Source organism: Lissotriton vulgaris, chromosome 7 (assembly GCF_964263255.1).
Source record: "Lissotriton vulgaris chromosome 7, aLisVul1.2, whole genome shotgun sequence".
In the NCBI taxonomy this organism is placed as follows: Eukaryota; Metazoa; Chordata; class Amphibia; order Caudata; family Salamandridae; genus Lissotriton; species Lissotriton vulgaris.
Genome location: NC_141695.1, coordinates 316,812,757 through 316,826,851, shown reverse-complemented (window position 1 = coordinate 316,826,851; position 14,095 = coordinate 316,812,757).

Below are 14,095 nucleotides of genomic sequence, written 5' to 3'. Positions count from 1 at the left end.
CCAAGCATTAATCAATCTAAGAAGAAAACATTTGCTAAAGGCCTAAAAAAATTTAGGGTCTGAAAAAGAAACATTACCATAGTCTTCCCTGTCACTTAACCCCTCCCATGCTCATGACGAGCTGAGCTCGTCATGAGCCACGGCGCTCCGGTGCTCATGATGAGTCACATGCGGGGATAATTCCCCTGCTGTGCTGAGCGTTCCTTTGGAACGGTGCAGCTAAGACGAGCTCAGCTCGTCATGAGCACTGGAGCGCCGTGGCTCATGACGAGCTCAGCTCGTCATGAGCACCGGGGCGCTGTGCGCGCCCCCTCCCCCCAGCACAGCGGGGGAATTACCCCCGCAGCGAAGGGGTTAAGATAACTACTTTGGGAGAGGAGTTTCTCCTTGTGAAAGAGCAGCATGCCATAAATCATAGGGAAGTCAGCCAATGGCTCAACTGGGCTGAGGTATTTCTCTCTGATGCATGCTGGAGTGGGAGCAAGAAAAACATGAATGACATTACCAGAGACTAATGGATTAAGTCGGGCGGAAAACAATTATAAGTAAGTATGTTATACACATAATTTTAGTAAAATCAAAAGTTCTTGGTTAACACAGACCTAAAAAAGTCAATAGTCTGGCATTGGCTGCCAGCCTCTTGCCTTTGAGAAAGAAGTCGAGAAAGATAGAAGACAAAAACGAAAGAGGAAACGAAAGAAATCAAGAAGCAAGGAAAGAAAGCAAGCAAAGAAGGAAGAGAGAGAAGGAGGAAAGAAGGAAGTAAGGGATTACCGCTTAAAATTTTCCAGATCCAGTCTGATGCTTGGGGGGTTATTCAAAATGTGAGGAATCTGTAGTTAAAGTCTCTACCAGAAAGAGCATTACTGAAGGTAAGAAACGTGTATGTTAAGTAACTAGTGGTGTTTAATGAGCTCAAATTAAGTGACTAAGAACAAGGCAGAGTAATGTTCAATAGTTTGTGGAAAGAAGAGATTCAAGTTGTCATTTTGGCATCCCCACTTAACCAATTAGTCTGAAATATGGAAAATTACAATAACCCTGTCCCTTTATCTGCAGAAATGTGAATCCTAAAAAGAAGTGGACTAAGTCAAGACAGGGGTTTTCTATTTTGAACACATATACCAATATATTTTGATTCATTGGGGTTGGTGTACTCTGATCTGTCCTGTGGTGACTCTGTCCCCCGTAATTATCTCGCAACAACCACCCACGTTCACCTGACCACACCTGGAGTATTTGTACCCTTACTCAAGCTGCAACGTTTGTTTGGTCTAACATGGCTAAAAGACTGAAATACTGTGTGGCTGAACGTTGGCCATTTTGAGTTATTTCAATCTTTTATTGTCAGTCAAAACTCTAGAAACCTTTCAAAGAAGGGTATGCAGTGTCGGCAGAAATGGCATGTGACTGCAGCCACAGAGCTACGCTGCCATTGCTTCATTTGAGAGTTTCCCAGGTAAGGGTGTCTGCAGGGAGGAGAGAAGCTCAACAATATATGGATGATCATTTAACATGGTATAACAAACCAAGGGGCTCATTAGGGTGACGGGCGGACTTTGTCCGCCCGCCATCATGTTGGAAATCGAGACCACCCGCCATTAGGGTGGGGGTCCCGTGGGGGTTATTAGGATGTACCCGCCACAGTGGCGGGCACATCCTGCATTTATAGCACTATGGCGGGCGGTGCTCTCTGCACCGCCCGCCACAATGCTATAAATGTATAAATGCATTTGCTTAAACAAAGCGGCAGGCACCGCGCGGTGCCTGCCGTTTTGTTTATGCAAATCAAGGGGGGTACCACAGGTACCCCCGTGTGCAACCCCCACCCCTCCTTCCTTCTAGGGGCCCACTGGGGGCCCCCAGAGTGAAGACCGCATGCCTTAAAGGTATTAGTAAAACCTCATCCTAATATGTCAGGCGGTGTTTGACAGACACCATCACCATAAAAACCCCTTTCCGCTCCGGTCGCCTTGCGACCGGGGCGGAAAAGTGGCGGACGGTCTTTCCGTCCGCCGAGGTCCCCCCGCCATACTAATATGGCGGGGGGAAAACGAGTGTGGATGTCGGGCGGATTGCCCCCGCCAGGCTGGCAGTGGCTACCGCCAGCCTGGCGGGAGCAATCCGCCCGACATCGTAATGGGCCCCCAAGTGTCCTCTCCACCCAAACTAACATTGTAGCTCCCTCCTGCAAAGGATGGCTCAGTTTTAACAGGGTGGCTGAGGAGCAGCGTAATTCATTCTTCTATAGCATTTCACCTAATTTAATCTTCAGAAAAATTACCAAAATATTATAGAAAATAAAATGATACTGAAAAAGCATTTAATCAAATGAAATATATGCAAAATTAACCAAACTCATGTTATGCACTGAAAATTACACCAACTAAAAACAGGGTGCCTGCGAGCAGTTTCTCTTAAATGGGTGGAAAGTCACATAACCGACCATCCTTAATACCCCCTTGTGCTCTTCAACTCACCTACCAAACCCCTTCAAAATAACTTTAATAAAAAAGATACACTTTGTCATCCTTACACTGAGAAACCCCCTGTGCCCCCACCCAACAACTCTCCTTTTACCCCTCCTTTATATAAATTCCTCCCCTCACAAAACTCATCCTAACTAAACCACTCTTCACTACACTACCTAGTTCTCATTTCCCTTGCACCTCAAACTAAAAATAAATCTGTCTTCCATTTCATCCACTAGGACAGTACAGACGTTAGAGGGCAGGGGCTTTATACAAGAGTCTGGATCCATTTAAGACATAGAGGGAATGGGGACAACAAAGATACTACATTCTGTCAATAGTACAGAGCTGTGAGTGTGGCTGGCTATGGGAGACCGTGTCTCTGTCGCGCTCCCCCTCTTCTTTCCATGTGATGTCTTTCACCCTTGTTGGACTTGGCCCTTCCTGCTGGGTCATCCCTAAACTTTTTGCCTTTTTCCTCCTATATTTCCTCTGACCTGTTTTTGTTGGTTTAGGACTCTGGGCACTTTACCACTGCTGACCAGTGCTAAAGTGCATATGCTCTCCCTGTACAAAGTGTACCTGTAATTGGTGTCCATGATTGGTTTATTGGATTCACTGTCAGTCCCCAGTAAAGCGCACCAGAAGTGCCAGGGCTTGTGAATGCCAATACTGCTAGTGGGCCTGCAGCGCTGGTTGCCCCACCCACAGAAGCAGCCTTGTAAAATGTGTCTAGGGTCTGCCATTGCAGAACCTGCGTGCAGTCTGGTACTGTCATGCTGGCTGGGCAAGTGCACACACTTGCCAGTCCCTAAACCTTCCCATAACTTCATATTAGTCACCCCTACGGTAGGCCCAAGGGCAGGGTGCATTGTAAGTGTAAGGTAGGACATGCTCTGATGTGTGTGGCATGTCCTAATAGTGAATTACTGCCAAATTCGGTTTTCACTATTGTAAGGCTACCTGTTCTCTTTAGGCCAGATGGGCTGCTGGAATTATTACACTCTATAATCCCAACAGGCTCAGGGAACATGGTAGAAAATAAAGTTTAGTATGCCTGAACTCAGAATAATAAAATACTTCTTTTAGTAAAGTTTATTTTAATATCCTGTGTTTGCAAATGCTACTTTTAGAAAGTTAGCCTTTGCTTGCCTAACCATTTCAGCCCGCCTCTGCTGGGATGTGTATCTGACTGTCTGGGATATGTGAGTGACAGGGCTGGGGGATGACAGGTGGTGAATGCAAGGATTACACCTTAGTGGGAGGTAGGAGTGGCCCTGGACTTTTAATCAGGCTGTGCTCTGCCACCACAATGTTGGCTCCGCCCCCCTGGGGGGCGACTGATGACTCAGCCTGCACCTGGCCCAGGAAGGGCGAAGCACCATCAACAAGGTACTCCTGGCTGCCCCTGGCCACACAATGCTGGCTCCACCTCCTGCGGAGCGTCTGATGTGCCTGCCCCTCACACTGAAAGAAGACTCCAGAGTACACCCAACAAGAGCTTAGAGACTGAAAGAAATTATGCAGAGGCCCCCCTGGCCTGAGAAGACAAAGGAAATGGTGTATAAAAGTAGGAGCCCTGCTCCTTGTAAATCAGATCCTGTTTGTGCAAAGAAGAAGCTCTGCCTGAAGAGGAGGACCCTGGAAGCTGCATGGAGAAGTACTGACTCTGACCCCAAGAGACTGGCCTGTGGTGGGTGCCTTGCTGCTGAAGGAGAGCAGGAGAAGAAAGACTGAAAGACTATGCTTTTAATTCAACTTGTGCCAAACTTCTACAAAGATCTCCAAGGGCTTGCTGTGGAACTTGCCCCCTGAACTGTGCCCCACGAAAATTGGGCGCTACCCCCCTGAAGGAAGCTGCTGCTGGCGTGTGCTGTTTGTCCCTGCAGCGCCGAGTGAAGGAGAGCTGAGAGCGTCGTGCACCCTTGCCGCGCTCTCTACCAACTTGTGCATCCGTGTCCCCTAAGCACCGTGACTGTGGCCTGATGGTGTCGCCAGCTGCAAAGTGAAGACCAGCCCCCGCTGGTACGAGCACCGTGACTGTCACCGTCCTTAGGTGTAGCTCACATCGTGAAGGAGGACCTGTCCGGTCCGAGCATCGCCGACTGCTGATCCCCGTGTCGCAGGCTGCCCAGCAAAGACGGACTCTGCCTGAGATTGTGCCCTCTGTGACCCGGGCGCTGAGACCACCTCCCCGCAGCTGTGAAGTGAATTGCTGCGGGGCGTCGCCTGGCTGGTACATCGCATCCTGTGGAGTGTACCCCCATCAGCCCCACCTGCCGCCGCTCCTCCTTCAGGGCCGAAGAGAACACCTAAGAAAGGACCCTGCCCCCACAAATCACCGCCGCCCCAGGTGACCCGTGACCTGCCCAGTCTCGAGCCGCAGCTCGCCGCACCCTCCAGGGAAGCAACGCGACGTGGGACAGCCCCCCTTTCAGCCGTCCGCTTAAAAAAATCACCAAGACTAAAACTTAAGGTACTGTGCGCTGTAAAGGGAACTGTGTGCCTTGTGGGGAGAGATCAAGAACTGTGTGCCTCGATTGAGCCGGAGTGTATGCGCTGAGAGCTGTGCGCTTCACACCCCCTCCTAGGCTCGAGTCACACCGTGCGCTGAGCCCTGCTTCTAATCCCTGGCCTTTGCTCTTGTCTGGGCTGCATCGTACCCTGACCAGTGGGGAACGTACTGAAAGCTGTGCGCTTCAGCTCCAAGGAACAGTACGTCTCGCACCTCCGGTTCGCAAGGACCGCAATGTACCTCGCGTGAGCGGCGTGCGTGAGGCTTAGGGGGACACTCGGAGGAAAGCCGAACGAAGCGCACAGGAGCGCCGCAAAGCACACAGAAGCGCTAGAAGGCACAGTACCTTGTTAAAACTGGGCAGAAGGCCCAGAACATTGCATTTTAGAGAACATTGCCTTCGGAAGAACTGTTTCTAATGCTGAACAAGAACTGTCGCATATTTACAAGTAACTAGAATCCTGCAAAGAAGTAAAGACTGTATTTTAAACCTGCTTGACGTATATATATAAAGATATAATTTTAGTAAAATACAGTTTGGTGTCATTGTGTGGTGGGTTAGTGGTCATTGTGTGTGATGTTGCAAATGTTTAACCCTATGTACTCCAGAGTTTAGCCTAGACTGCTTGCGCCACACTACCTAGAGGGTGAGCAGGGGTTATTTCTGGGAGTAATCCTTTGCCCTGACTTAGAGGAGAGGGTCCCTGCTTGTCGCAAGTACATACCTGCGCCAACCAGAGACCCCCAATTCTAACAACCCTCCTCTCCTCCATCCCGCCTTCATTACCTGTCTACTTCCCCAGCTCCTGCCCCCCTCCCCTGAATCTTTCCCAATGCTTGCTTTTCCCCTTTCGTATTTGTGCTTATTGTTTATCTTGACCTTACAAGTAACTATGTTGCCATGCTCTAATAACTGTGTAACCTTTGTAACGATATAACCTGCAACTATGATCTGATGCTCATGTAAAGCGCTCTGATACCTCCGGGTCTAGCCAGCGCTATATAAAACCTTTAAAATAAAATAAATAAAAATACCTTTGGGAGGCATTTGAGCCAGTAGACTCTGGAGACTCTGGTGGCCCGGTAGATGCAGAAGAGTAGGACTGGTTGGTTCAGGCAAGAGCAGGTACACAAGAGGTTGGGTCTAGGGGACTGCAAGATGAAGAAGAGTAGGATCAGTTGGTCCAGGTGAGCACAGGTGCACAACATGTTAAGCCAGGTAGGCAAAAACAGAAGCCTTAGATGCAGGAAGGTGAAAGCAAAGAAGGGTCTGTATGACCAGAATAGTAAACGGGGGTTGCTTATGGGCATAGAAGGAGTCTTAGGGCCTGATTACGATCATGGCGGACAGGACTACTCCATCACAAATGTGACATATATCCCGTCCGCCAAGTTACAATTCCGTCATATCCTATGGAACTTGTAATATGGCAGATGAAATATTCATCATGTTTGTGATGGAGTAACCCATGCGCCAAGATGGAAGTGAAAGAACCATTTAGGATGGTTAAATGAGGACTGATGAGTCCAGGAAGTAAACACACATGGAGTCACAGGAAACTAGAGGGGATTGGTAGGTCCAGTATTTTCATAGGTAAGAGGTCGAAGGGTTGAGAGAAGTGAAAAGAAGTGATGTCACTAGAAGTGAATTTTTTTTGATAATCAACTTTATTGAGTATATAAAACAGCAAAGAGAATTCATTGGTTGCAGCACATTAATGAATGAATGAATGACTACTCATTTGCATGGCGCATGGTTACCCGGAGGCATCCCAGCGCTGCAGTGGTCCAATTCATCCCAGGAGAGATTAGGGAAATAAGAAGGTTTTTAGCATGTTCCTAAACATAAGATGGTTCTCCTCCATCCGAATAGGGTCAGGCAGGTTGTTCCAAAGTTTAGCCGACTGAACAGGAAAACGTCTGCCACCCATGCGGCTTCTCCTTATTTGTGGGACTGCCAGAAAGTTCTTGCTGCTGGATCTAAGGGTCCTATTAGTTTGATAGGGGCAAAACAAAGGTTGAATAAGATCAGGTCCTGTCTTAGTTAATGCTTTGTGGACAATGGTCATAGCCTTGATTTCGACCCTTTGTTGTACCGGCAGCCAATGAAGCTGCCGGAGCGCTGGTTTGGCATATGCTCTACGTGATGTCTGTAGAAGCATCCGGGCTGCACAATTCTGTACAGTCTGTAGAACCCTGAGTGTCCCTAGTGGGGCCCCTAAATATACTGCGTTTGAATAATCCAGGCGTGTTAAAATCAAGGCCTGGACTAGTATCCGCCTTGCTTCAAACGGAAGCAGTCCAATAATTTTTCTAAGTGATCTCATCAGGGCGTAACAGGTAGCTGCTACCTTCTGAGCTTGAACCAAAAAATTAAGTGCTGGGTCCAGCCAAACCCCTAGACTTTTAATTTTCTCTTTTTGGGGGGGGGGATGACCCAAAGTGGTAGGCCACCATCCATCCACCGCGGAGGGAGCATCACGCCCAAGCATCATGATCTCCGTCTTTGTTCCTCTAAGTTTCAGGAAAGAATCATCCATCCACTCACGGACTTTGCTAAGGCAGGAGGAAAGCTTGTCATAAGTCGACATCTGCCCAGAGAGAGTGATGATAAGCTGCGTATCATCAGCATATGTCACGAGTTGCACCCCCCATGGTAACACCACCTCAGCCAGAGGCCTCATATAAATATTAAATAAGGTCGGGCTGAGGGATGACCCCTGGGGAACGCCACAGTGAAGATGTATAGGTGGGGAAGAGATGTCATCCTCAAGTACTGAGAAAGTCCGGTCGGAAAGGAAGGATTGCAGCCATTTCAGTGCGGTCCCAGTGACACCCACATCATTCATCCTTTCAATCAGAATAGAATGATTAACGGTTTCAAAGGCCGCACTGAGGTCTAATAACAATATGGCTGCACAACTACCTCCATTCACAATCTTTCTTGCTACCTCAATAACTGCAACAAGAGCCGTTTCAGTGCCTTGTGTGTATATATATGTGTGTGTGTATGTATATATATATATGTGGTGACCAAGAGGAACACTTCCTCGAAACGCGTGGAGCTATTCATTAAAGCTTGTTAAAACTGCATGAAGCTGGCCTGGACATTCCTTCTTGATTTTGTTGGAAATTACTTTTGGATATATATATATATATATATATATATATATATATATATATATATATATATATATATATATATATATATATATATATATATATATATATATATATATATATATATATATATATATATATATATATATATTCACTGAAAAAACCATAGGTTTGACACATGTTATAGTTAGCTGGAAATTTTACTGACATAAAACCAATGAAATTCCACGTTATAGTTAGTTGGACTCACTATAACTTGCGTGTGCAATGCACTGCTGATGACGTCACATATTACATCACTCATGACATGGTCAGTGACATCACTCATGACATCACTGATGACACCATCCAGTGAATATGTGTCTTTCTGAAAAATAAATATTAGTGAGTAATGTTTAAATATTTAAATATATATATTAGTGTTTCACTTTGTGTATAAGTGGCTACATGTGTTGGTAAGTAGCTACATGCATATGTATATGGGTTATTAGATGTTTCTCTTAGTATCAGTATGAGTGTCTATATGGTTTGGTGGGGGTATTACTTAGCACATAGATGCATGAGTGACTGACTCTCTGTTTGTATGTGTTTTGAAGACAGCATATGTGCAGGACTGTATGGGTGGATGAGTGTGTATATGTGTTTGTTAGTGAGTGAATGACTGTCTCACTAGTGTCTTTATCAGTAACTGATGGAGCAAGGATTCGCACGTATAGCGCCTTGCTCGTATGCAAAACCCTTGTCTAAAATTGCATAATAATATTAACACCTTTGTTCGTCATTTGTAAAGTGTTTTCCCCTACACACGGGTGTCCCTAGGATGCTTGCTTGTTTGTCTTTTCACGTACTAACGAAGCTTGCACTGAAAATGGCTGCTTTGCCGTAATTCAGTCTGCGCATGCGTCGGTCATACCCATGTGATGTGACGCACTCGCATTCTGGAGGGATTTTGTGCTCATGCGCACTGTTGCAAACATGGCCGCTTGTCTCTCACCACGCTCTCTGCTTACTGCAGCAGCTTTCAGCCTATCTATTCTTTCGCATTAATCCTTAATGCAATAGTCATTATAAAGTAAGGGTTGGTTAAGTTTTAGCTTGGTATACAGTGCGATCATTTTTATGTATGATTTTAATTTGTTTTCGCTTACTTTTCATGTACCGCGTCTTTGTGGGCTGGGTAATCATGAGCGGAGCCATACTTGAAGCTCTGCTGGGCCCCGTCACATGACCGGAGAAAGTTCCAACTGCGCAGAAGCTAAACCTAGCCAGCTGGCTCCTGAAGCACAATGCGCCTGGGAACATCGCTGGGAATACGGAGTCTTACCTTGAAAGAAGCAATACTGTTGCTACCTATTGTAAAACTGTCCTGTACTGCTGTATTCTATGCATGGGAACGTGAACCTGGGGGGCGGGTGTTCAAATTTGAATATCAATCATGTGAAAACTGAATTCTAGGAGGTGGTAATGACCGCACCACCTCTCCTGACCAATCACAATGTGGGAAACTGTCACTTGCAACATTAGTGGGTGGTCTAAGGGTCCCCAAACTGTATAATTACCCTAGTCTAGCTTAGGAAAATTGTCCGACTTGTCCGAGTAGCAGACCTGTCACTGACCCTACGATCTCAATAGGTGCTCATTCTGAAAAGTGCTGCGGAGCACTTTGTCCATACTTTCCACAATCTCCTAAGGGGTGGAAAATCCTAAGTGCTGGCGAAGCACTTTGCTGGGGAATTCGAAAATCCAATCGGGGTTTCTGGCGGATTACTTGCAGGAGGGGGTAACGCAGGCGTTGCTGTCCGAAGCTGTGGGTGTTGGTCGTACCCTGGGAGGCCCAGTCCTTGACCTGAACCTGAGGGGTATCCTGTCCTTACTGTCCGTGAGCTGTACCTGCTCGCATTTCTGGCATTCCTTTTCTGAGGGTCCCTGTCCCCGTCTTCCCAACTGACCCGTGGCCAGGGTTGGTCTTCGATCTGATCTAGGTAAATATAGATTGTGGGTTTACGTCTCTCTCTCTCTCTCTCTCTCTTTTATCCGAACTGGTAAAGCATTCTTACCTGTATTATTGCTTTATTGCCATTGCAATTATATGTGTCTGAATTTTAGTTGGTTCCTTCTCTCCCCCCCCATCCTTTAGAGAACTCATTGATTTTATAAAACCATAGCATGTTCCCGTTTTTCCCCCTTTCCTTTAGTGGTTTGCAGTGAACTTAGCAAAGAATAGCTTAAATACTTAGGTTAAGTACATGTTCTAGGTCATTCCCAATCCTATGTTCTAGTATAAAATTGCAGTGACTAGTTTTGCTCTAAAACTCCTACCTTTAGTCTCCCCATATATCCTAATGGTCATATTTTTGATACAAAGCTACCTATTGGTGTTGATTTTAATGTTTGATATATTACTCTGTGTATCGCTTATTATCCTGGCATCTTCTCTTTGAATACTTATATAAAAATTTTAACTTCATCAGGTGTCTGTGGTCATTTTACAGAATTGTGGAAAGTATATTACTGATTTTAAGTGTATTGGATGTTAGGCCTGTCTACTATTTTCCCTAATAGCTCTAGGTCCGTCGGAAGAATTGTGCCTGTGGTAAGTCAGGTGCATGGTAAGCAGAGGTAAATCCAAACTTTATTACTCTTAGCAGCGTGCAGGAGGAGAAATCCTCACCCGGATCACCCAATAAAATTAGTGAAATAATAAATAGTGTCTTTTCACGCCAAGGGCCCAGTGCGTGTGAAGGAATTGGTAACTCGGGTGACCTGGGTAAAACTGCGCGCTCTAGCAGTAATTTCTGGGAGCCAGAGGATGGTTTGGACTAGTTAGATTAGGTAGACAGGATAGGCATAAACAAACCGTGAAAATAAAACGTGCTGCTGATTTCTACTGTATTTTTTCAAAATTTATGAAATGTGTTTTTTATATATATAAATATACATGATTTTGCATTTCTGCTATAAATATTGCATGTTGAATTAACCCAGAACTGTTTGTAAATGTTCAGTGTAGTCCGAATCCCCGGGGAAGTATTTTAGCTAACGGTGAGTAGAATCCAGTTAGCTGTTGAAGTCACTAGGTTTGAGGTATTAGTGCAGGGTTAAGGATAACTGGAAGCACTAATTAGGACCTTTGTTTCTGGAGTAAATGATAGCTACGAGTCCATTATAAAACTTTCATTGCGATATCACCTAGTAAGGGTCGCATACGGAAGGAGTAGTAGGGTCTCCGAGGCTTGTCTGGTAAGTAAAATAGTTCGCTGGTGAAATCCTGGCTCAGTACATATCCCCGACCAAGGTGGATGAGTCAGAAGAATAACGGGTTCTAGATTTACTAGTGTGAAGGGACAGGCAAAGAAGTCTATCCAGAGTGAATGAAAAGTAGACAGAAGTGGTTTACTAGTAGCGAAAGAAAAGTCTTTTCTCTCTTTAGAACACTCAGACATAGTGGCAAACGTTGTGTGTTATTGACTAAAACTTGCACTCGCACTTTAGAGAGAGTAAAAAGTTTCCGTTACCTTGTGAAGGAGGGAGTCAGTCGGAGAGCTGCTCTGACGTCACTTCGTGCCGCGCTAGTATTGGTCAAGGTAGCGGAGCTGAATTTGTAAAGGAGGGGTGAGTGCCGAAGCGTGAGACTCTGTCTTGCGAAAAGGCCGCGCACCCATTGGTTAACCGTAGTTGTATTCTCGGACCTGATTGGGTGGTGCGAAATAAAAGTCGCGCTAGCATTGGAAGCACAAAGGTAAACAAAATTAATCCAGCCGAGATAGAAGCGAATCTGGAGAGTTGTATGTGGTATCCAGATTTCATACCAAATCCAAAATACCTAGGATTTTATAAGGAGCAGACTTTACGAGGTAGACCGCACATGATGTATGGAATAAAGAGAAAATTGTCATTCTCGGATAAAGTAAAGAATTTTTTCAAAACTGACAAGCCCATTAGAACGAGGGAAGGCGTACTCATTCCCCCGCCAAATACCCCTGCCTCTTTCATGTTGTTTGATAAAGGGTATCACACTTGTGTCTGGCTAGAAAATTGGGCAAAGTATACTGTAGATGACGGAGTCCTAGCATTCCCTGTTGAAGGTACATTTAATGGTCGGATCCTGTTTAACTTAAGGACCCGCATGAACGAATTACACCCTAGACCTAGGTTGACCCAGTACGAAGCTTTGGAGGAATGGGAAATTGAGGCTGCAGAGCGAGATAAACCACGAATGGATAAGGGAGTGAGTAAGTGGTATCCCAGACTTCCAACGCCAACCAAAGAGCAGAAAATGAAACAGTGGAGGCAGTCTATGTTAACTGAAGGGCTGTTCCCCATGATGGGGGTATTAGAGGAGAAAAGAGGAAAATGTAAAGAAAAGACCCATCACCTAGCACCTATGGGGGATATGGAAGATGAACACCTGGAAGACTTGTTAATGAAGGATCCACCTCCCTATGTAGCAGAATCAGATTCGGCGCATTCCCAAAACTCTGTTACCAATTACCCCCGAAGTAGGAGGGAAAGTGATTCAGACGGGACAGCTACAAGCAGTAAATATAGTGGAAGGGATGAGTTTTGCAGACCTAAGCCCACAGTCCCGAATTATCAGCCATTCGGGGAAAGTCCCCCTCGATTGGTTGCCCCGACTGCCCCGAATATCTATCCGTCCTTAGTATCTCAGGTATTGCATGGCAACTCTGCTGAAAGGGGGTTGCAGGAAAAGGAGAGAGAAGCCCTGACTAAACAGCGAGAGGAATTAGTCAGAACCATTGCCCAGATGCATCCCCATCCTGAGGCCTTGACCATTCCGGTAACTATTGGTCCTGCTATCCCAATGTACAAAAATGACTTGACTAGTCCCCTTCCTCCTGTTATCACCCCAATACTGCCTACTCCTAGCTTCCAGACCCCGAGGAAGGAAGTATTCATAGATGAAGATCAGGAAAGTGAGTGTGAATCTGGAAGTTTGATGGATCTGCCCAAAAGGGAGTCAAGGGCCAGTGTAGTAGGGACAAGAAGTCAGCCCAGGCAAAAGGAAGTGGTGATTGAAAGTGCATCTGGAATTAGGAACGCCTCTTTAGTCTCCCCTGAAGAATTAGACAGATGGACAAAGGAGATAGAGAAGGAGACCGCTCCCCAACCTAAAGCATTGGAAATATATAAATTAAGAATAGAAATAGAAGAAATGATGGCTGGGAATGTGGGAGTTGAGCGCCTGAGCTCGTATAATGAAGAAGAGTTACTATTCATCAGTAAAAATCTTACCCGGAGTGCTAGGGTGCTCCATGAAAAGATAATGGATGCCGCCACAGAAATGGGAGTTGATGTTAGTCGCTCAAAAATTCTCCAGAAACCTTACAGAGTAGACTTCTCAGACAAGGATTTAGAAAGCCTGAATGTGATGGGAAAACAGATCCAAGTAAGAGAATTGTTGAAAATCTTGCAGAAATGGGGCGAAGTGGGAAAATGGAGAACCAGGTGGGCAAAGAAAAAGGAAGGCAGCAGGGCTGGGTCCGTAACTTCAGAATTCGTATTAAAAGAAGTAACCCCAACAGAAAAATTGTGCCCCATGAGAGAGGTCCCGGGAGGAAAATATGTCCATGTCCCTTGGTCCAGACAAGACATTGTGTCATTTACAAACGACTTCCCGAAACTACGTGAGAAACCAGTTGACTGGTACAGACAGGTGGAACGTTTCATAAAAGTTCAGAAATGTCTGCTGAAAGACCTGGATGGGTTTTTCGACATTGTGGTCCCTGTAGATCTATGGACCGAATGTAAGATAGAAATTGATTGGCCAAATGATGAATATCCCAGAGATGAGAGAACGGGGGCCCCTTCACCGGATGTAATGAGGAAATATGACCAGGTCATACAGTACCTTAAGAAAAAGGTGCCAGCAAAGGAAACAGATTGGACCAGAATAGATAGAACCACCCAAGAACGGGATGAAACAGTGCATTCATTTTATGAAAGGTTACTGCAGGTATTCAAAACTTAC